We start from the raw sequence: 27,888 nt of genomic DNA, 5'->3' as shown, positions 1-27,888 counted from the left end.
ATGAGCCTTCATGTGCACAGTCTTTGTGGGGACAACTGTGCTCACTTTTCTTGAGTAAATATCCTAATGTGATCAGTTAGAGCGTACTGTGGTTAACCTTTTTTTTTTCTGATACCCATAGGTTTCACTTGACCTGTAAAGCATAAATATATGTTTTTCTTAAGAAACTGGGTCTACTATTAATGGGCTTAAAGGTTTCATGATTAAAATGAACTGGAGATTAATCTCAGCACTCAGTCGGCCGAGGCAGGCAGATCTCAATGAGTGTGATACCAGCCTTGTCTACATATTGAGTTCCAGGACAGCCAGGGCTATGTCAACACATAGTTTCCTATAGTTCTTAGTGTCCTACAGTTCTTTGTGTAGGGTTGAAGACTTATGCAAATTCCCCTATCTAGTTTGATATGTCCATTGGTGTCATCCTTGCTTAACTCATGCTGGACCGTCATGTTGGTGAGGCTTTATGGGTGCTGTTTCTAATGTTCCTAGGTGACACAATCTCACAGCAAATTCCTTGGCCCCCTGGCTCTTACAATCTTTTGCCTCCTCTTCTGCAATGTTCCCTGAACCTTAGGTTTGGGTGTGTTTTGCAGGTGTATCCATTGGGATTATAGAGTCCACAACCTTGCATTTTGATTGATTGTAGTTTTCTGCAGTGATCACTGTCTTTCACAAAGAGAAGTTTCTTTGATGAAGGGTGAAGACTACTTCTCTGTGGATATAAGAACAAATGTTTATAGATTTTCTTAAGGATTATATTGGTCTAGTACAATAGAGGTGGTAGAGTCTTCTCCAATAACTGTGACTTCACTAGCAGAGTAATTATCTAGGTTTCCAGTACCAGATTGAGAAAGTCCAGTTAGAGAGTTATTGGTTACTGCCAAGGCATGTGCACCCTTAAGATTGTTGCATGTTGCTGGTCGTTGATGTGTTTCCTCTGCATCATAGAACTTTTGGTTGCCTATGCCTTTGGGGAACTTGCATAGAGAGGGGCACTGAGACCAGCTTAGAGGTCTCTGGGCTCTGTTTCTGAAGTGCATGGTGTTTTCAGTAATAGAGACTTATCTTCTACCTCTGGCAGGTAACCAAGGGCAAAAGCAATAGGCTGTATGTTTTGAGAGTCTCTTTGACAGTCCTGGTCAACAACTCAAAAGAGGGCTTCTCATTTCTGGTATTGGGTTTTTGTTTGATGGTCTTTGGCTCTTGGAGGCTTTGGCTTTCTAGCACCATAAGCCACCATGGGTAAAGTTCACTGAAAATATGTATGTGTATTTGTACATGGAATTATGTGTATTATAGGTTTTCTTAGGTAAATAGCTAATAGTGTGATTCCCTGTGACTTTTCCAGACATCCTTATTGTTATTTTGACTTGTGTTTCTTCTTTGTATTTGCCTCCCTCTGTCTTCCCTAGAGAGCCTTCCCTTTTCCCATTTCCCCATCAAATCACCTATACCCTGTTATTCATTTTTACCTTCCTTCTTCTGTATTTGTTCTCTTTATCTTCCAGGAAGACTCCTCTCTTTCCCATTTCTCTGATCAAATCACTGTACCCTGCTATTCCCCTCTCTATTGCTCCCCAAACCCTCCATCATGACAATGGGTTCATTTTACTTTCCTGGTTCCTGTGGCTACTTCAGGCTATGTTCCTACATCTGAAGATTTGGAGCTCAGAGGGAGCATGCAGCATTTGTCTTTCTTTCACAGTCTGGGGTTACCTTATTCAATATGATCTGTGTTAGTTCCATCCATTTACTGTAAAATGCATGATTTCATTTCTCTTTACAGTAAATATCTTAGTGTGATCAGTTAGAACTTATAGTGGACACTGGGATTAACTTTTAAAAATATGTTTATTTTTATTATCTTTCAATTATCTATATGTGTGCCTATGTGTAGGTATGTGCATATGAGTTCAGGTGTCCAGGAGTCCAGAGAGGGTGTTGGATCCTCTGGAATTGGATTCAGTGATAGTTGTCATGTGGGTGCTGGGAACTGAACTCTGGTGTCTACAGGAGCAGTCACTGCTCTTAACTGCTGAGCCTTCTCTCCAGCTCTATGGTTTTATTCTCATTTGATTTGGAATAGTGGGAGCTTTTAGATTTTATAATGTTTAGTTAACTTATTTTTATGCATTGTGCTCTTTCTGTAATTTCCTTTTGGTTCTTGATCAAAAGATTTTTCTCCCACATCTTCTATAATTCTCCTAGTTTTAGGTTTATATTGTATGGCTAATTCACCTTAAGTTCAATTATTGAATATGGTCTGAGGTGTATGCTCTTTTTATTTCTTTGCTAAGACTGGAAAGGACTAAATACTGGTGCTTCTTTGCTGTGTTTCAGCCAATGTTTTCCATTGCTCTGCACACATATGTATTAGTTAGCAGTCTCCAGAGAAACAGAACTGAAAAGAGATAGACCAATGAAAGATAGAAAGAGGATGATAAACTTATAGATGGATGGAAAATGGATAGATGACAGATAGTCAGATAGACAATGTCAGAGGATGGATTAACAGATAAATTATAGATACATGACCGAGAGATGTACATGACAGATATTAGAGATGGATAGATAGATGATAGATTACAGATGATTGATAGATTGATAGATTAGAGAGAGATAGATGATGGATAGGTAGATAGGTGATAGACAGACAGATAGGCAGTTGATCCACAGATGGACAGGTAGACCAAGTACTTGTCTATAACTTTATTTAGAATCCATATAGCCCTCCAGAGGACTCAGGACTGTCCCTTTATGAAATGCTATACAGATTGATGAGCAGTGGGGAGGCTGATGGATAACCTTTCCCACTGTGGAGATTAAAGATCAGCTTCTCAGAAATTGCGTACCGGGTTTCCTTCTACTTTTCTTTCTTGTGGGTTATAAGGCTTTCTTATCTGGATCTCCTCACATGAATCTCCAGCTCATCCATTACAGCTGGGGCCCAAATGCTAGGAAAGAGCAAATGGAGTCAGCCTGGGAGACACGTTTGAGTGCTGTTAATTACTGAAACAATGGTTCAGACGGCTGAAAGAAGCTGGACACACTACATCCCGATAGAGAAGGACACTGACAACAGTATTGAGGAGATGCACTGTCTTATCCCAAGGAGACTATTTTGTTTTGTTTCTTGTCAACTTGACATAAGCAAGGGTTGGGATCTGGGAAGAGAGAACCTCAGTTGAGAATGCTTCCATCAGATTATCTAGTAGGCAAGACTGGGGAAGCATTTTCATGGTTAATGACTGATGTGGGAGGCCCAGCTTCTTGTGGGCAGTGACATTCCCTAGGCAGGTAGTCCTGGGTGGTATAAGAAAAGGACTGTCAATTTATAAATCAGTACGGCAGTTTCTTAGAAAATTGGGAATTGATCTACCTTAAGACCTCCAAAGGACACTCCATCCTACCCTAAGGACCCCTGCTCAACTATGTTCATAGTAGCTTTATTCATAATAGCCAGAAACTGGAAACAACTTAGATGTCTCTCAACCAAAGAATGAATGAAAAAAAAAAGTGGTTCATTTAGACAATGGAGTATTACTTAGCTGTTAAAAAAATGATATCATGAAATTTGCTGGCAAATGAATAGAACTCCCACAGTTCTGTCAAGGCCAGCTGGTCTTCATAGCAAGTTTCAGGACAGCTGGAGTTACATGATGAGTTCTTTCCCCATTTCCACCCTCCACCCCCAAAAGAAAGGAAAGGACTTGCTTTTGTCTGATTATTATGAGGAAGGACAACGGGAAGCTTTGTAACTGATGTAAATAAAACCATTTCTCCATTAACTGTTCAGTCTGATGTCTAATCTTATCTGTGAAGAGTTTAAAGATTAGAGACTTCAAGAAGATCAAACGATGTAGAAAGTAAAGATTTTAAAGAGATTAGAAGTTGAAATTGTGTGCAGAGAGATGAATGCATGACTGAATGAAACAGATATTCTCTCTGTGCATTATCTAAGAGCAACTGTTCTACTTGTGTAGCAGTTGGAATGGGCTCATTCTGCTTGAAGCTACCACAGTGACCCTAGAACTGTGCTTCTATGATCTTCCTCTTCCAGGAGAAGATGGTCTGGAGGAATCCATGTTGCATATCCTTGTTCCTGCTGTCCCTAGCCACCGAGGAACTAAGGCAAGGATCCTCTAAATCACGTGACTTCTCTCCAGGTCCAGCATTGCTCTCTTCCTGCTGCCTGTAGATTCGGACAGGAAACTCTCAGCTACTGCTCCAGCACCATGTCTGTCTGCATGCCACCATGCTCCCCACCATGATGATAATGGACTAAACCTCTCACACTGTAAGCCAGCCCCAACGAAATGCTGTCCTTTATAAGAGTTGCTGTGGTCATGGTGTCTCTTCACAGCAATAGATCAATGACTCAGATATCTCCTAATGAGAAAGGTCAGAGGAGGGTTAGAATTCTTGGGAAATGTGTCTGGATGCCAGGGCCTCTGTGCCTTTAAGAAGATTCCCTGTTCTAACCTGAGCATTCCAGGGCAGGTGTGGCTGTAATTGTGCTGAACCAGTCAATGAGACCTGTGCTTTGGTCCAGTTGGCCATCCCCTTCATTACTGCACATTGCCAATCTAGCCCAAGTTGAACCCAGCTGTCTCCTAGGAAAAGGGAGCTGATGACTGCAGGAGAGTCATTTGCCCTTAATGATTCTGTTGGCATGCCCAGAGGAGTTCCTGATGAGTATAAGGCCAGAAACCAAGAACAGTGGGATTTGAATCAGTGCCACCCTGGTGATTTATGTGCACTACAACCAATGAAGGTTGTGAATTACACTAGGGACACTGATCTATGAACTACACTAGGGAAACTTGTCAAGGGTGAGACAGAGCAGCCGAATGTCAGCAGCCCAACGGGAGCAGAGATGAGCCCTAAACACACTGTTAGCAGAAAAAGTGGACGCTTTGTGTGATGACAGGTGGCCAGTGTTGAACTTTCATTCCTAACAACATGATGACACCATTACAAAAGCCCTGTCTGGTGCTATTTTTGAATGATCTAGCTAAAAATATTTTGGAATACATGATCCTTTTTGTCTAATCTTATGGAACAATGGTTTAGAAAGAGGGAAGGAGTAATGACCTCAGTCGTTACTTCTTCGACCTTAGTTACTTTCCTATTATGATGATAAGACACCAGGAACAAGGCAACTTAGAGAAGTTTATTTGTGCTTATGGTTCCAGAGTGGGAGGTGTCTGTCCTGTGGAATGTTGTGTGGAAGAATGGCACAGTAGGAGCAGGATGTAGAGACAGCACATCCCAGCCAGAAACACAAAGCAGGGAGCAGGAGCGGGAGAGGGAGAGGGAGAGGGAGAGGGAGAAGGGGAGGGGGAGGGGGAGGGAGAGGGGGAGGGAGAGGGGGAGGGAGAGGGAGAGGGAGAAGGGGAGGGGGAGGGGAGGGGGAGGGGGAGGGGAGGGGGAGGGGAGGGGGAGGGAGAGGGGGAGGGAGAGGGGGAGGGGGAGGGGGAGGGGGAAAGGAGAAGGAGAAAACTGGAAGTAGGGCATGGCTAAACATTCAAAGCCTCCCCTGCTGGACAGACTCCCTCCAGCAGGGCTGCACAACCTCCCCAGAGAGCACTGCCAACTCTCTGAGCCTGTAGGGAACCACTGGAACAGCAGTAATGGCCAAAACTACCTGACATCTTATCATATGTTACTGAAGAGGTCCTGAGGATAAGAAAGTCAAGTAACATGAGTTGACTTTGAAGAAGATATAAATGTCGTGGGGGGGGGGCAGCGAGGGAATGTCAGTGAATTATACTGTCCTTTCTATCAAAGGTTAAACGGACAAAGACCATCTTTAATCTGAAAAGACACCATCTCACAAAAATCTTCTCCCCAGTCAGCATTTTCTCTGAGATCAAAGTGTGTGCTCAAGTGGCACCAGTGAGGTGGGAGACCCCTTTGTATCAGTCATGGAAACACAGTGGGATGGGCTGGAGAGATGGCCCAGCAGTTTTTGCAGAGAAACTGAGTTTGGTTCCCAGCAGCCACAGAAGTAAACCTTTTTGCCTTGCTCACCCTATTTTGGATTCTGTAGTCATCTTCCGGAGACTCCAGGCCCCTTCCTGTCTTTTGGTTAAGTTATAGTGTTTCAGTATACTGTGGCCCTGGGCCATACCTTCAAAACTATTTCCAAAGCTTTCCCCTTTCAGGAGTGGGGAAGGACACAAGGATCCTCCTGCCTCAGCCTCCTGAGTGCTAAGGTTGAGAAACTGAGCCACCGTGCGGAGCCCAAGTGTGATTCTCAATCCTGTGTGTCTATTGCATCTTCCTTCTGTGAGTCCTCAGCCACCTCAGCACATGCAGCCTACCCCTCTACCCGTCTGCCCTTGCGTTCCAGTGCAGAGACACCCCCCCACTCCCATCACTGTAAGGCAGAGCAGCAACTGCAAGGTGTCACCTGCAGAGGTCTGCCCCCAAATCCCCCATTCGGAGCGCTAGTCACCCACCTCCAAAGTAGGGCCTGAAATGGAGATTCTAGTTATGGGTTTTGTTGGTAGGGACCAGTGACCTCAGGAGAGGGGGGCACGTATAAGAAAAGGAGGATATGTCAGGTGGACCAGGCATACAGACTAGGACATACACTATCCCACATGTGGTCCTGCTTGCAGGGGACAGGCTGGCCATTGTACCTGGGCCGGCATGGCCTCTTATTTGACTAGAACAAGTTGTCACAAAGGGCAGCATGGGAAGTTAGCAGCCAGCCTCAGAGCTGATTGCTGGACACCTGGAATGGCTAGGGTGCCAGTGGTAGCCACCAAGGCAGCTCTTGAGGCTCCCAGCACCATGTACCCCTAGAACCTGAGTTTCCTTGAGGTTCCAAGGCCAGTACTCTAGGAGGAGCCTCTGAGGCCCTTGGCTTTACTCCTCAGCTCTTCTGGATCTCCCCTCCTAAGTTGTGAAGTAGGACAGTGGCTCAGCAGGGCTCCGCCTCCCTGGCCAGGGCAGGTAGGTTCGGGTGGGGCATCCTCACACCCACAGTCTCCTAGTCTGGCAGGCTCTAGGCACACTTGCTGCCTGGGGTGGTGTCTGTCTGAACCTGCAGGCCTGGGTGGACACGGCTGAGGACGTACGCCTGGGCGGCTGTGGGGTTGTCACTGCCTGCGGGTACCCACTGCAGGAGTGGCTAGGTGTTGCAGGATCTGTGGGTGTGGCTGTGGGGATGAGAGCCTGCGTGTGGCTAAGAGGGCTGGGCACGTGTCTCCATGCTCGTGCATGCCTGCGTGTGGCCGCATGAGGCAATGCATACTTGTGTGTGACTCTATTTGTCTCTGGGTGGCCATGTGTACCTATGCGCGGCTGTATGCGACTGGCACTGAAATCCTGTCCCCGGGGTTAGGCAATGTCTACCCTGTCTCCCTGTGGTCACAGTGAGTGACAATCTATGGCAAGCACTTAGAAGCTATGTCCAAGTCTCTGCTTGTTAAGAAGTGGCAGAAGGTTGTAGCAAAGAAATGGGCAAGAGACACAGCTCAAGATCCCGGGGAACCTTGCTGCCCACACTGGCCACTTCAACAGACCCCATCCTGCTTTGAACTGCCCACTCAAGGGCTTATGAAAAGGGGTCACTGTGCTGTTTTCTGGCCCAGGGTGGCCTCTGTTGGCTTTCTCCCTTCTCTGCCTGGCTTGGGGTTTTACCTGTGAATAGGATACCAGCGGGCTACATCCTGAGCATTTTCTAAACTCAACATGTTCCCCTTCAGAGGCTACTCACATAGCTGCTTGTCCATTGCTACCCTCTGCTCCACTGATATTTGCTGGGTACTTGTTATGTGGCTGAGACCCAGACGTGGGCCAGGGGTGAGTAGGGTCCCTAGGTGGCTTGTGACCCAAGAGGGCATCCGATACAGAGCCTATAGCCTCAAACTAATCTAAGGCCCCAGCCCCTTTCTGCCTGTTGTGGAGTGGTGTGTGACATTTGAGTGTGAAGGATTGGTGTGAAGTACATTGCAGTCTGGCTGGGACATCTGAAGAAGGCTTTCCTAAGGAGTGGTGAGGGAGGAGCTATGTAAGCAAGGGTCAGATAGGACTAACTCAGACTGGGGTGTAACCTGTGCAAAAATCCTGTGGCTGATCAGTGCTAGACTCTTCTGAGACAGTGGGGCTGGACTTGGATATAACCCTTCAAATCCAGAAGATAGGCCTAGCTAGATTTTTCTGTCTTTACTCAAGGCTGATAGGGTCCCGAAGTATGGAGGAGGTGTACATGGACATGAGTGTTTGCTGCAGTCACTTGGACTTGAACTTATAGGAGGATGGAAGAAGTCCAAAGCCCATGCTCATGGCTCTCTTCATGGTGAATTTGGACCATATCTCCAGGGAGCAGCTGGCGGCAAGCCTACAGGGGTAGTGGGGGGACCTGTTGGAAATCCACAGTGTCGCCCCAAGCTCTGGATATCCAGTAGGGGAAGATCAAGTAGGGTCCACAATTGGGGAACTAGCCTTTGGGGTCAGGGCCCTGGGGATTCAGAGGGAGCACAGCTGGGCCCATCATAAGAAGTTCTGGTCAGGAGCTCTGTGTAGTAGATGAGGCTGCATCTTCTCAGGGACCCAGGAAGGGAAAGTTGGAGGAGAGAAGAAAGGGGTGGGGGTGTGGAGATCCATTGTGAAATGGTTGCAATGGTTGGGCCAGTCACCAGGCCTTGGCAGGGGCCACTCTAGAAATATTGGATGGATGGTTGGTTGCTTGGCACCATGACGAAGTGGCAGGGATGCAGGGGTAACTTCATGATCTCAGAATGTTAGGGTGAAGGAGAGTGGCTTGGTTCATGTGTGGCACCTAAGGTGCTACTGTTGAGCTTCAGGAAAAATAGGGACCCTTAATATTCTATTGTCGGACTAGCCAGCTAGTGTGTGTGGACCCTCAATGTCATTGCTTGACCTAGGAAGCCAACATGTGGGAATCTTCTCTAATCCCCCCCCCCTCTCTCTCTCTCTCTCTCTCTCTCTCTCTGTGTGTGTGTGTGTGTCTCTGTCTCTCTCTCTGTCTCTCTCTCTGTCTCTCTCTCTGTCTCTCTCTCTCTCTCTGTGTGTGTGTGTGTGTGTGTGTGTGTGTGTGTACCCTAGAGGCCATTGGTAAGCAAAGCAGCCAGTGTTCAGGAACTCTTGACTGAGGTAGGCAGCCAGTTACAGCCAAAGTCACAGACAGGCACAATTTGGGATCTGTGCCACAGTCTCTACCCACAGCGTCCCCATCTATCTAAGTGGGTCATTGGTGTTTGACAGTAAGGGCAATTCTTACCACATAAGATTGGCTCTTTTTAAAAGTGCATGACCCATGGCAGGCAGTTAGTGTATATAGGGAGCATAGCTATCTGCTTCCAGAACATCCTTATCCCAGAAGGATCCACCTGCCCTTCAGCCTCCTGGTGATTCCTGTTCTTTTTCTTGCCTCTGGGGACTTGCCTCTGGGGCATTAAGTGCCATTGACAGTGTGCGGCCTTTTGTATCTGTCTGTTTTCACCTAGCCACAAATCAGAGGCTCAGCCCCATTGTAGTATACGTCATAGCTTTAGTCTTTCTGTGTTTTTGATTTTTGAGTAATAGTCTCACTATGTAGCCCAGGCTGGGCCTCAAAGCTGTGGCAACTCTCCTGACTCAGTCACCACCACGGCTCACGGAACGCTTTCTTTTGCTGAGCCAAGTAATATTTCATGATGTGGTTCTGACCCCCATTATTCGGGAGCTTTTCTCTTCCATATAACGCTGTTTTGAGCAGTGCAGCAGGTGTAGCGGCCTCTCTGAGTCCCTGTTTTCTCTTCCTGTGACTGCACATCCAGAATGATCCTGTTACATGCACACCACAGGCATGCCTACTTCCCGTGGAGACTGGAAGAGGGTGCCAGATATCCTGGAACTGTAGTTGCCATGAGCTGCCATGTAGGTGCAAGAAATGCAGTTCCTCTGGAAGAGCAGCTCTAAACCACAAAGCTACCTCTGCTGCTGTCCTTCGGGTTAGGGTAGCACAGCAAGTAGCTGGGTCTCTAAGGTTAGAGCATCTTCCACTGCCCCAGGTCCATACAGGCTAGCAACCTGCTTTGGGGCACAGGGGTACCAGGCAGGGATCAGTATCCCCTGTTTTTAGAACACAGAAAAGTCCTATGTCCATGCGACTATCCATGGGAGTCCCAGCACAGGACAGCAACACTCTGAGAGATGGGTGCTGCTATGCCTAGGCCTTTTCTGGCTCCTCGTCCTGGCCTCAGAGAGGGCTGTCTTCCCCGGTTTAACCATTAACAGGCAGGCCTACCACTGGGTCACAGACAATGGCCTGTTTGTTGGGAGGCCCAAGGACTTGTAGGGCCCTGGCACAGGCATCAAAGCTCCATGATTAAGTCTATTAGAGACAGGATTTGTGCAAACAGAGACAGGTGCAGGGGCCAGACCAGCTGCTGGGCCACAAACTGCCCTTGCTTAGCTGGGCCTTCCTCCCCAGTGGCCTGCTCGCCAAAGATGGACAACATCGGTCATTTCTAGGTACAGAAAATATGAGGCGTGTGTGTCCCAAGCTAGGGAGCTGTCTACTCACGCCCATTCACCTGACCTGCCTGGAGCATGGCTGGACTGGAGAAGTAGCCCCGGGAGTGGGCAGGGAACAGGGTACTCCATGGCCACCCTACAGGCTGAGTTTGTTTAGAATGAGTCCTTGGGGGAAGCACTGGAGCTGCACCTAACAAGGGGTGCCTTCATGAAGCCTCTTGGATATGCACCCTGGTCCTAGCACCAGGTTTGCAGGTGCCTGTGCCTCATCCTGCAGTCCTGGGAATTTTTGAGCTCTCAGCCGTGCACCGAAGTCATAGGTCAGGTGGAGCAGAATATTGGGTGGCCCTGTGAGTGGGTGGCTACTCCGATAGGTACATAGGCTGGCCCAACCCATGTGGAGGTCCCTCAGGCAAACTTAGTACCTGGCAGCTCTTGAGGGCCTGGATGTGACAAATTGCTTTTGGGCTCTGGGCAAATGCAGAGCAGTGGGCCTGAGAAGACAGATGAACCAGAAATTTTCCTCCCAGATCAGCCCATGTGGGCAGGGCTGGCCGCAGTGCTGGGCTGTGAATGAAAGTAGGGGACAGCTACAGTCCTTTTATATTCCTAAACTCAGAGATGATGTCATTGTTTCTCCGCATCCTACTGGCTAAAGGGGAGCAGTAAATTCTGCTGCTTTCAACATGTGGATGTTGGTGGGGTCCTTGGAGCTGGGTGGACAGCAAATGTGGAAAGTTCCCACAGCAAGGTGTCCCAGCAGCTGACGTCGAAGGCTGCTGCTGGAAAGGGGTGGGCTAGGTGGATACGGTATGCTTGCAGAAACTGGGGAGCAGAATGTAGCCTCTTAGCTTCAGCGGTAGCAACTGCTCCCCAGGAGAACTGCTGATGTCAGCTGTCCAGGCAGGTCTCTAGATGCTAAGGGTTGTAGAAGACTCCATCTGGGGCCGAGTTCAGTGTCCCGCCCCCTGCCTGTAATCTTTTGGTCCTGGGGATGTTTTGTCACTTGGAACCTCACCCCCATCCCATGCCAACTCTGACCTGAGGTCTTAGAGATGAGATAGAATGGAGGCACAGGGTCTTCCTCGTTACCTGGGGACACTGAGAGGTAGGCCTGGACTCCAATCATAGGCTTGACCTAGTCAGTGTGGTCTTGGGAAGGGGTGAAATGAAGTGGAGACTTCTGGTTTCTTTGGGAAGTTATGTCAATGGTGTTTTGCCGTGGCGCACAGGTGAAAGGATATCTTGCTAAAGCAATTACGTGAAAGAATGTTTTCCTGAAGCAGGCACAGGTGAAAGGATGTGTTGCTAAAGCAAGCACGTGGACGGGCCTGGGAGGAAGGAGTATAAATATGACCCACCAAACAGTGGGAGATGAGTGCTGAGCGCTGGTTTGGTTCGCTCTACCTCACTATTCCCCTGGTTGGCCTTCCAGAGCGTTGTTGTTGAGCTCAGCTTGTGATAACTCTGATGTTGAGAGCAACTTACTCAAGAACTGCTTGTGAGGTTCCTGTGGCAGCTTCTGCGGCCTTGCCTTCGGCCAGCTGGTGAGCCTGGGGGTTTCTTCAAGATTGAACTACAGCTGTCTGGTGTCTGCTTGCCGAAAGAACTGAACTGTAGCCGTTGGTTCATGCCTGTGGTCTGATTGCCTGAAGGACCGGTCTGCGGCTACTGAATTGCATCTTGTGTTTGCTACGGGACTAATCTGTTGACAAAGAAGATCAAGCTCTGTTCTCCCGGAGACGATTGCTTAACAGTTTTACTTCCCCTGTATCCTAATAACCTTTGCTGGGGGGTGGGATAGAGGAGAGGCTGAACACTTATTACAAGTTGGTTGCAAAAACGTTATGCCTACAGCAGAACGTCTGGTCCCTGAGGTGAGTGGAAGTCAATCCGGAGGCTGCCTCATTCCTGGCATCAGAGGTTGGCCTTTGAGGGGAACGATACTTATATGGGAGATACAGGAAAGAACCTGGAGTTCTAGGGACAGAGAGAAAGAGTCTGTCACCCTAACTCCTCCCTGTCTTCCATGGTAAGGGTGTGCTCACACTAAACCCTGGCCAGGCCTCAGACCTCACTAGCTACAAGAGCTGTGTAGTGAAGGGCTTATTCTTGGAGCCAAAGGGTCCCCCATCACCTCATTTCCTGAATGGAACCTATCTCCCGCTTCTGCCTTTGCTCTGACAGGAGAATCTTGGTGCTTCAGCAGCTGGCAGCTGCTCCAGGTCTGCTAGCCCTCCCCAGTCCCATAGCCACATGGGCCCCAGCTCAAATGTCCAGCCTTGCCTGCTGTCCTCCCTCTGGAAGCCAGTAAAGCCTTGTACTTGGGCGCATCCAAGCAGCCTCTGCTCCTACCTTGTTTCAGCATTCCCTGTCCTCATCCCAGCCACTTCTGTGCCCTGGTAATGCTCTGCCAATTTCTCTCCAGCCCGTCCCCATTCCTTCAGGTCTCTAAGCTCTGCTGTTCCTTCATTTCACTGTAGCTACTCTTCTGGCCTTGGCCCTGCCTCGGGCTGCTTATAACCTCTAGGTGGTCTCCCCATCCCCTTAACTTCTCAGTACTCTCCGTACTTCTTACTTCTCTGTCTGTGGGCAACTGCTGACCTCCACTGGGAAGAGGTGAGGTCAGGAGGGTCCCCACTGCCTCCGTCTGTGGACAAGCAGAGACATGCAGCCACTGGTAGCCTTCACATCACCCATGGGGCATCCCAGGATGGGTTATTTCTGGAATGTGAGCCAATGCTCCCAGCGTCCTTGGTAGGTAGAGGTGGGGGTGACCCCAGTTTCTGCTTAGCAACCAGATTCCTGAAGGAAAGGCCTTGCTGGCAGAACTAGGCCACCACAGGGGTGCTTGGGAATGGTGGAACTTGGGCTTTCCCAATGGGCTTGGGAAGTAGTGAAGCTTATGGGTGCCTGTACCCTCTGGGTTGGACCACCTACCATCTTATTATTTCCAAGCATCTCCTCCCAGAATTCCACTGTCCCCCAGACCTTCCTGGGTTCCAGGCTATGGCTTAGTCAGTCTGCTATTTTTGAGGCTGTATAGGTTCCTAAGAGAATACCGTGTGCTTCTTCAGGCCGGCTGCCTGACTGCAAGGCATGCCGGGGTCCATAATCTACATGAGTAGAGACTGCAAATACTGCTGAGAGAACTATTAATGGGATCTGAGGCCCTGGTGTCTCCCACCTTATTTTCTGTGTGGACGAGAACCAGGCTGGAGTAAGCGTGGGTCTCTTCCCCTGAAGTCTAGAGGCTTCCCCTTTTACCTGTTTCTCGGCCATTCTTCCTACCCTGTCAGCCACGAACACACTTTAACTGCTGCCTCAGGGTCTTTGCACTACTCCTCCCTGTGCAGGGAGACAACTGGTGTCTCATCCCAAGGAGAGTATTCCTTAGGGTGGGGAGGCTGAGAGGCTGAAAGTCTTGGGGGGCTGGGAGCTTGAGGGGCTTGATGTATGGGTACTAGGAGAAGAGTCTGAGAGCTGGAAGGGAGGCTAGGAAATGGAGGCTGGTAGGTAGGAGAAGCTGTTGGGATGTGGGAGGTTGGGAGCTGAGGCAGCAGGCAGAGCAGCTCTTCGAAGGGTGTGAGCTTTTCCTTGAATCACTTTCCCCGAGGACAATTGGTTCAGGTGCAGTACCGCCCTAGACGCCAATTAGTGATTCCTCACTCTCTGCCCTGGAAAAACAGAAAGCAGGCAGCCAGAGGGTTCCTGCTCCTGGCTACAACTTCCAACCCAGCCTTGTTCCTGGTGGAGCAGGAGGGTAATCTGCTTTCATACTTATAGGAAGGTCTCACATCTGGACCGGGGACCCTCAGGCCTAGCCATTGCATAAAATCATCTTGGAAGGCCTGAAGCTAGAGGATATCCTAGTGGCTGGCTATTCCCTCAGACAGACCAGGAATGAGCTTGGAGGGGATGGACCTCCTGCGCTAAAGTAGAGCTGAAGCAGGAGTTTCCATTGGGTAGGTGGGTATGGAACACCTCCTAAACCTTCTCCGTTTGACCCTGTGGGTATCATTAGCCCCTGACCTCAAACTCTAGAGTTAAATGAGAAGGACCCTGCCTACAGATGTGGAAAGAAGGGAACTCCATAACAGGTCAGCCCCTGGTCTGGTCCACAGTAGAGCCCTATCAAGGGGTTCCCCTAAGGTGCTTCATAGGGAGCTTCTGTGCTGTTGTGGGGAAGGGTACCTGGGCCTCATACCTTGGGAGCCCCATTTCGCGCTAATCAGAAGAGGCCAGTTACGGCAGCTGGTCTTTGATGTATTCACCTTAGAGCCTTGTCCTGGTGGAAGTAAAGCTAAGAGGTCCTCTGTGGCTCAGACTATATCTGCTGCTGCTGCTGTACCCCAGGGTCTTGTGGGCACTGAGAATCCCCCAAGGAAGAGGCCTATGGAAGATGTGCCAGATGGCAATAGTCTTCTCCAGGGATCTCAGATTGACTCAACCCTAATCTTAACTGGTGACCTCGAAGTAAGGTTGACCTGGCCCTAGGAGGCCCCCACTATATTATGCCCTTAACTTCAGTGTTCCCATAGGGAACAAGGCCCTCATTCAAGAGGCAGATAGAACCCATCTCCAGAAGTTCCCAAGAACCCCAAGGGTGCAGCCTCAGGCCAGAGACTCAGGCACTATGGGGGCCTCTATTGGCCTCATGGGTGGGGTTGGCTCTGTGGGGGCCTCTATGGGCCTCGTGGGTGGGGTTGGCCCCCTGGGCCCACCCTGGCCACTCCCTCTGGGTCAGAGTTCTGGGCATCCCCTTGCTTGTCTGGGCTACCCGCCACTTGGGGTGGGGCCCTTTAATGTCCCCGACTCTTCAGGTGTGGCCGTGCGGCTTTCTCGGCCCTTTGAAGCTGGTACTAGCCTTTGGTTCATTCACAGCCGACAAGAACTGACGTCCACCCTAGAATATACTGGGTAATCTGGGGTTGTGAGCTGTGGGCAGCCCCCTCCCCCCCACCACCCAAAATCCTTGATATCTTTCTCCATGTTAGGCAGAGCCTATGAGTGTTGGTGATGTCACTTGGTGGGAGGGTGGCTAGAGGGCACAGTGGGACTGTTCCTGATACTGCAGTATATCAGGTTAGTACCTATCATGGGGGAGCTGCCAGGAGTTTCACTGACTCACTGATACCAGGCTTTGAGGCAAAGAAAGCAGCATGCAGGAATGCAGGGCTTAGAGCCTCTGCAAGTGGAGCCGTCCAGGCCAAGGAAAGGGAGGGAGAAACATGGGAAACAAGAGGCTGTCTCCATCTCAGACTGCTTCATTCCCCAGCCCCTCAAGGGTGTGGGAAATCAGGCCCAAGAGAGCCCCTAATCAGGCTGCAGCCTGTCACCCCACCCGCTCTGGCTGAGATGGGGAGATGGCCATAAACTCTCTGTTCCCCTGAACAGAGAGGGATAAAAGCTTATGCCAATAAAATTATTGCCAGTCAAACCTGACTTATCTCTTCTTTTTGCTATAAAATTACAGAATAAAAAGAAGCAGGCGGCGTCTTTATGGTTCAGGGCTTCCGGGTCAGGATGGCCCTACCAGCCCACTGCCCACAGAGCGGTAGAGACCTAGATTCAGGTGTAAGGACCTGGAGGTGATTTCACTTTCTGGCCACGTGCTCTGATGTCCTCTGGGGAGTGGACAGGATCACAGAAGAGCCTTAAGAGACAGGACTAGACTGACAATAGGTTCCATGACCTCCTATGCTAATGGCGTGGGAACTGTCCCAGGCAGAATGATGTCCCCCAGCACTGTGGACCTAGAGCAGTGCCCTCTAGACTCTGTAGAAAACCCTCACATCCGGGTCCCTGGAATTCTTTGATCCCTCTACTCCATGGGCCTGGAGTGGATTGAGCCTCTGGTTCTGTGGTTCCATGAAGTTGATTGGGCGCTCTTCTAGCCAGTCTCCCCCCTCTCGCTTCTCAGGCTCTAACAGGTTCCCATTGCTGATGGGTGGGAATGATTCCAGTTCTGGCCACTCTTAAAGTCTACATCAGAGGTACTTGGTCCATAAGTATTGGAGCTTGCACACAAGAGCTCCCTCCTCTGCTAACACGTGTACACAGAGGGCCATGAGCAAGTACCTGAGGCTCAGAACTTTATGCAGGACCCCAACCATGTGTCATTTCCAGGTGATCCTGGACATAGACCCATGCAGGCAGTCACTCCATGCTTCTTATGCGTACTTCACCTCCACTTTAGCCTATGTCTAAGCTGCTTATGCTATCAAAGCTGACTGCTTCCCTCTCAAAAAGATGGGGTTTCACACAGAGGGCTGTGGGTGAGGTCTCCATCCGTGTCCCTGGATGTCCTCCCCCTAGAAGCCTTACCAGCATCTCTCATCTCCTACACCCCAAACCCCCTTATCTGTGACAGTGGGATATGGGAACAGTAGAGACCAGGTACTAGGCAAAGGTGTGGACCAGGCTTATGGGAAGATTTTCCTACCTCAAAGTGACCAGCAGCAGGGGTAAGAGAGTCTTCCATTCCAGGGAAATTTCCTAGAATGACAACTGTTCAGCCAGGCCCAGGAGTTGGGGACATGGACAAGTAGAGGACTCCCAGCATCTGGAAGTAGAGCCACAGCCTTATGGGTACATTGTGAAGACATCTGTCTCCTACTGTTTGCTCCTCCACCCACCAATCTATCCGTCCACTCACCTTTGAATCCACCATTCCTCTATATTTCCACTCATCTATCCCTCATCCATCCATCCTCCCATCCATTCACTACCCATCCATCCATTAAGCCACCAATTCTCTCACCCATCTATCAGCCCATCCACGTATCCCAATCTATTTATTCACCTATCTATCCACTATCCACCTATTGAGCCCTCTCGCCCTCCATTCATCCACCCATCCACTCACCAATCCATCTACTCACTTACCTGTAGGCATAATTCTTTTGTAACCTACTTTTTTTTTTTTTTTGGTTCTTTTTTTCAGAGCTGGGGACCGAACCCAGGGCCTTGCGCTTCCTAGGCAAGTGCTCTACTACTGAGCTAAATCCCCAACCCCTGTAACCTACTTTTAATAAGGGTCCAACCTCTCTTCTAGCCCATCACCCAGCAGAGGTAGTAGAAGAGAAAAGTTATTAGGATCGGGGGAAGTGGACCTGTTCAGCAATAGTTCTTTGGGTGCAAGCTTGGTCTTTTTTTGGCAGCAGTTCAGTCCCGTAGCAAACACCAGATACAACTCAGCAGCACACAGACACTAGGCACGAATGCTTGTGGGCCTGAGGCAAGGTCTCTGAAGTGGCAAGCCGCTGCAGGAACTCCCAAGCAGTTTTCGGGCAAGTTTCTCTCAATGGTAGCATTACCACAAGTTGGGCTCAACAACACTATGTAAGGCAAACCAATACATGCGTGTCAATAGTGAAGAACAGGGAGGCAGAGCAAGCCAAACCCATGCTCGGTGCTTGTCTCCTACTGTCTTTGGGGTCATATTTACAATCCTTCATCACAGGTCCTTTCACGTGTTCGCTATATCAAAACATCCTTTCACCGGTGTCTGCTTCAGGATAACAGTCTTTCCTGTGTCTACTTCAGCAAGATATCCCTTCACCTGTGTGCCCCAGCAAAACACCATTTGACATAATTAACTTTCCAAAGAAACTAGAAGTTTCCACTTCACCTACCTACTCATCCTTCTATCCCCAAACATTTATCCTCCTCCTGTTCATTCATCTCAGTGATCCATCCATCCCAACCTTTTACCCATCCACCATGCATTCATCACCCATCATCGATCCATCCACCAATCATCCACCCACCCATCCATCTACCATCCATCCATCAACCCTCCATTCATAATCTATCATCCATCCACCCATCCATCTATCCACCATCCATCCATCCCAACCTTCCATCCACCCACCCATCTATCAACCATTGATTCATAATCCATCATCCATCACCTATCCAGCCATCCTCCCTATTTTCCTTTCCCCACCAGTTCTCATATGTTTGCAGGTATCTATGGGATTTATTTAGGCACCGGTGTCTGATCTATTCAGTCCTTTAGCCACTCACTCTCACTTTTTATTAAGTGAGGCCATAGCATTCTTGTCAGCTATGATATTTGGGGTCTGGTCCATAGACTCTGCAGCTACTGAGGGGTGTATCACTAAGATGCTTCCAGGAGCGCTCTGCTCTGAACACGAAACACTCAAGGCCATTGGACTGTCTTACTCATTCAGATGCTTCATTTTTATCTCTCTGGAGCACCAATCTTGGGGAACCCACATTTGTATTGCATTTGTGTGCTCCCCAGACTCTGCTGGGGTGCAGCATGTGTGCATGAACATCCAACTTGACTAAAAAGAGGGAACCGCTTATGCCAGAGGCGGGGAGAGAGACTGTAGGCATACTCTGGGGCAGGATGCAGAGAGCCTGGACTTGAGACTCTTTCTCCAACCACGTGAGCCCCGGCTTTCTTCACCTGCTCTATGGGAACAGTGTGGGGTGTTAAAGGCTGCAGAAGGGAAGCAGGCTTGAGGACATCACTGAGGGAGCCTTGGAGATTAGGTGAAGGTTATGGGTGGGTCCATGGTCCCATAGAATTACTGCCCTTGTCAGAGAACATGGCAGGCAGTGCCTTCTCTGTGGATACAAGAGTCCATGACAGAAAGTAGCCCCTTGATCATGGAAACCCTGCCCCAGAACTAAGACACGAGTGAGTTACTACAGCCCAAGCAGGGTGTAGGAGCAGGAGAGGGGTGTGTTTCTGTTCTGCATCCAAGGGCAAGCAGGACATGTGCTTCATTCCCAGAGGCAACAATAGCAATGAGTTGAGTCATGGCTGCTGTCCAGTGTCTCCCCCTTGCCACAGTCAGCACCTCTCCCTTCATTATCACCTCATCCCTTATCTCCCCCCTGGCCTCGTATTTTGCATAGATGGTGTGCTCTTACCTCTACACCTGTGTTCCCACCTTCATGGTTCTTGGATCAGGGAGGGGAGAGTGGCAAATGGGTGGTGGAATGTGGTGGGGTAGTGTTAGGGGGTTTCGCTCTTTACTCTTTATAAACAAAATAGTCACCTTGCTGCCTACTTTTGTTCCTCATTGGGTGCTGGGGACAGTCATGGGTCAGAATGAGGGCTGAGAAGGGTCTCTCTGACTCCTGGGTCACTTGGAGGACCCCAGAGCCTGCTTGGCTCAGTAGGGAGCACAATGGGAAAAGAAAAAGCAGTTGGGGATGAGGAGGGCATTGGCACATCTTCAGGGCTCCCAGACATTGACTGAGCAACCTAGGAGTAGTAAGGGAAGTAGGTGGTCTATTTGTGGCTGAAAACTTTATGGTATGCTGACCAGTGCTGACCCTGCTACCCTTAAAATTACATGAAGGCTCAAGTAGGAAAAAGCCTGGTAGCTAGAGGTCCTGTCTGGTGGACCCTGTCAGCATCAGTACCTCAGTGAAGAGTCCCTGGGGTCTGGAAGGTACAGTTTCCAAGGGCCAGGAAACCAGAGGCTCTAACAAGAGGGTTCCTTCCATACAAAGACCTGGTCAAAGAAGGGGCAGGTGGCCTAAGATCTCCAATGGTAAAGAGTAAGGCCCTGGGGCATCACACACCAGATGGGGAGCATCTGTGCTTAGGCAAGTTTCAGGAGGTGGCTCTCCTGTTTCCAGATGCAAATTTTGGCCAGATCCAGTCTCCAGGCACTCCAGGTATGCCCTATCTACTGCCTTTTGGGTCCCTGAGATCAGAGGTCAGCTCCTTGAGTGGGTGACTACCACAGCAGGGAATGTTGGTCCTCAGAGGCCAGCCACCATAGAGCAGCAGAGGCCCTGCTGTCTTCCATACTCTCTCTTGAGAAAGGAAGGAGCAAGAGCTCTGAGTAGGGCTGCATGGAGTTGGAGCCCAGAGGAGTATGCGATGGGAGGTACTGGAGCCATCCTTGGAGGCAGAGTCCAACTGCACAGACCCAGGGGTGAGGCACCCTGTCCAACTCCATCCAGTTCTGGGCTCAGGAGCAATCCCTTCCCCATGTGTGAGAGAAAGGCTGTGTTAGCATCCCTTTGTCTAACCGTATGTGAAAGCATGGGTGTTGCTGTGTATAGACACATGTAAGCAGTGTGGAGCCGGCAAGTGTGTACTTGTGGCCTTCTGCCACAGTCGAGGCATTGGTGTGAGGATTTCACACATAGCTGTGATGTACGAGATGTGTGAGAGTGAATGTATATGAGGGTGCTGACCTGTGCACATGTCTGGGACACCTTGTCCTAGGCCATGCCTCATCCATCTGCCATACCCAAGTTAGAACTGCAGAGGAATCCTGGAGACCCTGTAATACACTTCCCGTGACACCCCAGAGGACGCCTTCCTTTTGGGCATTTTATTTTCATTTCTGGAGGCCACTGCCTGACCCTAAGTTTGGCCTGGCTCCTGTATACCTGCCCTGGCTAGAAAACCATAGCATTAGTCTGGGGCTCTCATCCTCTCTCTGAGGTCCTATGGACCAGTATGGGCTCCCCAGGGACTTCGTGATGGAGCTAGGTTTCCCACTGTAGCTGACTTCCCTGGTACCTCTTAAGACCCCCTTTTCTGGGCTCTGTCACCTCAATTGGGACCAGGGTACCATGTGGCTACAGGGCTGTACCCCATCTCTTCTTGTGTGCTTGAGCCAGAGATAGAAAGAGGCCTAAAAGGCACAGACACAGATGGAGAGACAGAGGCACACTGACAGAAATCAAGAGAGGCGGAGTTATAGAGACAGAGAAGACAACAGACACAGACAAGAAAGATGGCGACACGGGTGAACTAGAGAGACCGGCCATGCTTACATCTTGTTGCCCTGGGATGCCACGCAAGGTAGAGAAGCCAGTATCTAATACATTCCTGATTGCAGTTTGGGGACATAGGTCTAGAGCCCAGGTCATCCTGCCCTGCCATGTCCTTAACTCCCGCGTGTTATGGGATAATGGTAGCACTCTTGGCCAAGTGAACCACAGGGTTATATCGCTAGGTCAGAGCTGAGCGCCTCATTGCCAGAGCAGACTGAGACTCGGCTGAAGCCGAGGCCTTAACACTAAATCAGTTCAGCCCCACTCCCCCTGGACCAGGAAGCCCTGAGGATGTGGCTCTACTGACTGAACTCAGAGGTAGTGTGAATGACACCCCTCTACCTCCCTAGATACAACGTTCTTATCTAGATTGCAGTCCCTAAGGGGGTAGGAACTCAGCAGGAATACCAATAAAATCAGCTAACCTGGACCCTTGGGGCTCTCAGAGGCTGAACCACTAACCAAAGAACATACACCAGGTGGACCTAGGCTTTCCCCTACATTATGCAACAGATGTGCAGCTTGGTCATCATGTAGGTCCTGAACAATTCGAGCAGGAGCTATTCTGAAAACTGTTGTATGTATGCAGGATATGTTCTTCTAGCTGGGCTGCTTGCTTTGGCCTCAGTGGGAGAGGAAGCACCTAGCCCTGCAGAGACCTGAGTGTGTATGTGCGTGTGTGTGTGTGTGTGTGTGTGTGTGTGTGTGTGTATGCATGTGTGTGCATGTGTGTGCGTGTGTGTACATGCGTGCGTGCGTGTGCGCGCGCGTGTGTGTGTGTGTGTGTGTGTGTGTGTGTGTGTGAGAGAGAGAGAGAGAGAGAGAGAGACACCAGGGGGCCTCACCTGATCAAAAGAGAAGGGGGAGGGGGAGGGGAGAGGGAGAGGGAGAGGGAGGATTGTGAGAGGGGGGTGACCAGGGGGAGAGCAGTGAGTGGGATGTAAAGTGAGTAAGTTTTTTTTTAAATGTCCTTATCCTAAGGTGGCAGAGGTAGCCTGGACCTAAAGCCTAGGTCCTCCACCCACTGCTTCCCGAATTCCTGTCCTGTCTTCTCTTCAGTCAAACAGGAGTGCTGACAGAGTCCCCCAAATGCTGGGAAGTACATGGTGCTCTGGGGCTACTGCACCACATGAACTGCTGGGATAGTCACCACAGTGGACAGAGTTGCCTGGCCTGCCTCCGTGCAACAAGGCAGGAACACTGCATTGTTGAGGAGGCTTGCTCTCTAGGCAACTGTGTGTAGGGGGCGGGGGCGGGGGCGGGCGGGGGAGGAGCTTGTCTCCAGAGACCTGAAGGACAGAAATCCTCCCACTACCTGCTGTTTATTACCAATGGATTCTTTGAAGTTCTGACTTATATAACCCTATATGTACCTCCCCACCCCTACCTCCTCACTTCTTTGCCAACAAGGTCGGGGCCTTTGAGGGCCCAGAGGAACCTCTAGACCTGAGTGAACCCTAGAGTCTGGAAATTTGGAATCTTTGGCGTTTGCCTAAACCTATCAAATGTCAGTAGCCCCAAGTTCCCCAGTGGTACAGCCTCCCAACACCCAGCAGCCTATTGAGTGAGCCTCACAGCCTCTTTACTGACAACCCTCATCGAGTGAAGGTTATGTTACAGTTGGCCACACGGGGGCACTTGTAGGGCAGATGTTATAACTCAGTCGGCCACGTGAGGGAGCCAACCAACAGGCAAAATGTAGAGTCTCTCCAGGCCCTGCGCAAAGAGAGCCATGTCACAGAGAGCAAGAGGCAAAATGGCCAGTGCTGGGAAAAGAGCCCATCAAGCAGAGATACCGCATGGCCTGCCCCAAACGCTGCTTTTGCCGGGAGGCCTGAGAGCTGCGAACTCGAGTTGCTCCTTGGTCAGATGCAAAGGCACAAAGGACTAAGAGCTAAGTCTTCGTACAGGGTTATTTTCAGTGTCCCACCTATCCACACTCTTTGTCCCCATTCTGGTTCTGAGTACCCCTTAAGTCTCTCCATTCCTGTTCTTCATTCTTGCCTTCTTCTGAACCCCTGCTGTGCCCACTGGACCCTCATTCTACCTAGACATTTGTCTCTCTCCCAGGCTCCTGAACTGTTTAACCACTACCGTCCATTACTCTGTCTCCCAACCCAGCTGAGCCTCTGCCTGTCCCCAGTTGAGCAGTTGCTTCCTCCTGTCAGAGTGACACAGAGCAGACTACCAGGCAGGAGGCTGAGCACGGTGCCTCTGTGGTGCCCTGGGGAGAACACTGTGTTCTGTACCTTGGTGTAGCCTAGGGCTGACACCCACTAGACTACGCCGTGCCCATCATTCACCCCACCCTGGGCACCTTGCCAGTTCTCACCATTGCCTGCAGGATCGATCCCAGATTAGCTACTGCACAGGTTGGAACACCAGCTCGTTGGGAAGGGGTCATGTGGACCCTGGACTTGAGCCTGGCTCATAGGCCTGAGGGGCAGAACCAGGTTTCTACTGATCCTTTGTGGGTTCCTGTGCTAGCCCCAAAGAGCCTGGCAGCACTTGGACCAGAGTGGAGAGAGTACCAACCATCACTCTCTAGGAAGATAAGAGGGTGGACAGCAACGGTTCCCAAGCCCCTTCTGTGCAGAAGCAACAGATTCTGGGCTCTGCTTTTTGGGACTCCCTCAAAAGGTTGCCACCCTCAATGATATCTTTCTTGTCCCAGAAAGGATCTCCTTAGCCTCACACTTGGATATGTCTGATTCTCTGGGTCCTGTACCCTTCTAGGAGGCAGAATTCCCAGCAGGATAGAGAGGGGGCCTGGGTAGGGGATTCTTTACCACCTATATGGACCTGGGGGTGCACAGGCTGGTGGTTTACATAAATGCACACAGTCAGCTAAGGATGCCTGCTTGCCTGTAAGGAAGCTGAGGACTTCTGGAGTTCTGGCTTGAAGTTTTATTGACATTCCCTCTAGAAGTTTCTCCTTTCTGTCTTATGATCATGAGGACCTGAATGTGAATTCCCAGAACCCATGGAAAGCTGGGCACAGAAGCATCAGGGGTGTGTGTGTGTGTGTGTGTGTGTGTGTGTGTGTGTGTGTGTACATGTGTATGTGCATGTAAAACCTTGACCACTGTGAGACTTGGTGCCTCCTAAAACTCAGACGCAGTTGATGGCGCAAATCTAAAGGATCATTCATGAAGTGTATCCCTACTTTGTGAGGAAGGCCCTTCCGTGTGTGCTCCAGCAGTAGGGGGTAGAAACTGTAGCCTGTAGGCAGCAGCCATGACTCATCCACCATCCAGCCTGGCACCCCTTGCCTTAAAAGGATCAGAACATAGGAGCTATGTCCCTGGCCTAATCTCCTCGTTTCAGCCCTAAGCATGGCCTCTATCTTGAATCTGGGGTGTCCACTGGTATTGCTGGTTTGTTTTCTGGGGCATCTGAGCTCTGTGTCCTAGCTGTAGGATATTAGAGACCATTTTCTCCTCCCTGTGCTTCCTAAGCTTTCTGTGTTCAGATGAGCAAAGGTTACTTTCATAATCAGATTATTTTTTCCTAGCTACAAAGCTGTTACTTCAATAATAAGTACAAAGCTGCAGACATCCCATCCACTGATTCCAAAAGGTCACCGTGTGCTGGTGACAAAGTCAACAGTCAAAGAAGTGGGGAAGCTAAGTCCCCATCCTCTGTGTGCCCTGAGCCTCTCCCTAGACACACAGAGCCTATGCGTCACCTCAAAGAGCTTAGAGACCTCCATACTAATGGGTAGGGCACAGCTAAGTACCTCCTTCTCCCCTTTCCTTTCCCTTCCTCCCACCCCAATTTCTCCCCCATTCTTCATCCCTCTGGCCACACGTTTTGCTCTCCTCCCTCTATTCACCCCTTTTGCTCTCCCCCTCTATACACCCCTTTTGATCCTCCTCCATCTATACCTACTCTTTCCACCCCTCCCTATATCACTTCTTTTACATTTTCCTCTCTTCCTCAATCATTTCCTCCATCCCTCCAAACCCCTTCATTCATTCCTTTATCCACTCCTCCCTTTCTCCTCTATCCTCCTCTCATCCATCCATCCTTTCCTCCTTCCCTCCCCCATCCTCTTCTTTTTTCCTTCCTCCTCTTTCCCTCCACTCCTCTTCCTCTCCCTTTTCCTTCCCCCCTCTCCCTCCCTCCCTCTTTTATCCACTCCCTTATTCACTCTTCCATCCCAGTGCCTTTATCCTTCTACTCACCCCTCCCTCCCTTCCCACATATATCCATCATTTCTTCTATACATTTTCCTCCATAAATTTTTCTACCCATTGCTCCATCCACTCATCCTTTCCTTTCCCCTTTCATTGCCCCCTCCTTCCATCCTCCCACTCCTCCCTTTATTTTACCTCTCTGGCTTCCTCCACCTCTTCTCTCCATCTATCTCTCCATCCATCTTTCCTCTCATCCATTCCCCATCTATCCCTCCATCCGTTTTCCTTCCCTTCTCGCTCCCGCCCTTCCTGTCCCTGAGGCAGTGGCAGCCAGGGCAAGCTGCACCACACAGCTGTCACACCGGGCTCTGGATTCTGTGTCCCAGCAATTAGCCCTCTCATGCGTGCAAGGAGTCAGCAGGCCTTAGTTCCACGTGGCCCTGTGCCGATGGTGGACAGATAAAGGACCCAGCAAAGGTGGTGTCTGAGCATTAATGCTTGCTGTTCCTGTGGCTATCAGATGAGGTTCACGGTGAGACAGGCAGGCGCCTTCCAGACTTGCAGGGCCTGGGCATCATTGCCCTTCTCAGAGGCCTCACTCCTGCTCCTTTTCCTCACTGAGGAGTCGATATAGAGACGGCTGGGAGAAGGTTTCTAAGGTACCTTTCTTTGTACCACAAAGCAGGTGTCTGCAGCGGTGATTAAGCCTGGAGAATGTAGGGGAAAGATGGCCCAGGAAGCTAAGAGCAGTGCCTCATTGGCAGGGCGACCAGGTAGCCGCCGCTCGCTGCCTGCACCTCTGTTTTCTCCACTTTGCTATGTAATGGGAGATAACGCGTCTTAATACGAAAATCAATAAATGGTTCTGAGGCCTTTAAAAGAAAAGAAATAAATAGCAACTGAGCTTGACTGTAGGGTGGACTCATTGCTGTCCGCCTCACCACACTCTCTAGGTTATGGCTGCCCTGGAGGGCTCCAAGCCTATTAATGTCTAGAGGCTGGATAGCTGAGGGTAGTATCCTGGGTGTCAGGACTGGTCTTTTGAAATTTTTGCATCTGATTTGGAGTTTCTTGAGGAGGGAGTGACATGGGGTGAGGGTGGACAGCCACTCCCCTACCTGTAAGATGGGGCCTACCAGAATAGTCATGGGCTGGCCTCATGCCTTAGGCTCTGCAAGTCTTCCTGACCTAGAGGTAACCCCAAGTTGGGAGGAGGCCAGGGTACCCCAAGGTGCCTGTCCGTGGGCTTAGTTAGCTCCCCCACTTCTCACAGCTAGAATGAAGGACGGGGTCCCTAAGTGCATGTGTTGCTTCTGTCTCCTGTTGCCCTGCCTGGCTGGTGGCTCTGTTTGTTTAGTATCCTACCCTGGCTGCCAGGGTTAAGGCTGCTTTCTCTGCTTCATGTGACTGAGACAGCCTTGATCCTGCATGGGCTTCCCTCCAGCCCAGTCCCTGGTGCAATGTGGATCACACGTGAAAACTGTTAAGGAAAAGAAAGGGTAATTCAATTCCGTTCTCTGCCAGAGCATTCATTCTGTGACCTCTTTTTATCTTTCTTCCGTACAAATCATTATGTATGTTTGTGAGGATGGGCCACACATGTGCCACAGTGCATGTGTGGCGGTCAGAGGACAACCTCGGTAATTGTCCATCTTGTTTAAGAGATGCTCTTGTTTGCCACTGCACCATAGATAAGGGCTACCACACCCAACTTTATGTGGGTCCTGGGGATTTGAACTCAGGTCTTCACACGCATGTGACAAGCACTTTACACATTGAGCTGTCCCAAGCCCTGGAGTCTCTTGAAATGAGTATTGTAGTGACTAGAGATCGAACCTCACCAATGCATGCTGGCCAAGCAGCATACCCTTGAGCTACATATGAATAAATTAATTTCTCACCCTGCTCATATCTCAGTGACAGCTCAGTCACACGAAACATGATCATGGTGTCATACAGCCTTCCCCATCACCCACCTCTAGAAAGTTTCATCTTCCTATTTGAAACTCTGTCCCCATGAAACACTGACTCTCCACCCCACCCTCAGGCCAGCTTTCTGTCTCTGTGGGTCTGGTAATTCCAGGGACCTCCTGTGAGTAGAATCCTTCCATGCATGTCCTTTTGAGTCTGGCTTCTTTCACTTAATGCCATGCCTTCAAGATCATTTCCTCCTTAAGGCAGAATAACATCCCACTGTGTGGGTGGCCACTCATTCATCCATTGGTCGGTAGACACTTGAATTGATGTTTGAGGGCCACAGAGCACAACTGGAAGATTTTGAGCAATGGTACACATGTTTTGGTGAGGTCAAATTACTATCTTTGGGGTTTACTCCTGATTAAAAACCATCACATTATACAGAGATTCTAGGTTCAAGAACTGAGCAGATGGGTTTGTTTTATGGGCTTTGTTTGGGGGTTTTTATTGAATCAGGCACTCTCTATGTAGACCAGGGTGGCTTTTAATTGTAACC

General features: G+C 49.9%; 1 long non-coding RNA gene across 3 annotated transcripts; it reads right to left on the bottom strand.

Annotated features, from left to right (window-relative positions):
* Positions 1–27,873, bottom strand: LOC120099959 (uncharacterized). Of its 3 annotated transcripts, XR_010061161.1 has the most exons (4): positions 25,611–27,873; positions 16,940–17,059; positions 11,983–12,199; positions 1–2,954 (listed from the first exon to the last, which is right to left on the bottom strand). It is a non-coding gene; the product is annotated as an uncharacterized LOC120099959 (long non-coding RNA). The 3 variants fall into 3 exon arrangements; XR_005499536.2 differs by lacking the exon at positions 1–2,954 and having other exon boundaries at positions 7,763–12,199; positions 25,611–27,869; XR_010061160.1 differs by lacking the exons at positions 1–2,954; positions 25,611–27,873 and adding an exon at positions 17,610–22,148 and having other exon boundaries at positions 7,763–12,199.
* Between the last annotated feature and the right edge of the window lie 15 nt (positions 27,874–27,888).

This window comes from Rattus norvegicus, chromosome 1, assembly GCF_036323735.1.
Source record: "Rattus norvegicus strain BN/NHsdMcwi chromosome 1, GRCr8, whole genome shotgun sequence".
In the NCBI taxonomy this organism is placed as follows: Eukaryota; Metazoa; Chordata; class Mammalia; order Rodentia; family Muridae; genus Rattus; species Rattus norvegicus.
Note: the sequence above shows the minus strand (reverse complement) of the source record. Positions and strands in the feature narration are given on the sequence as shown.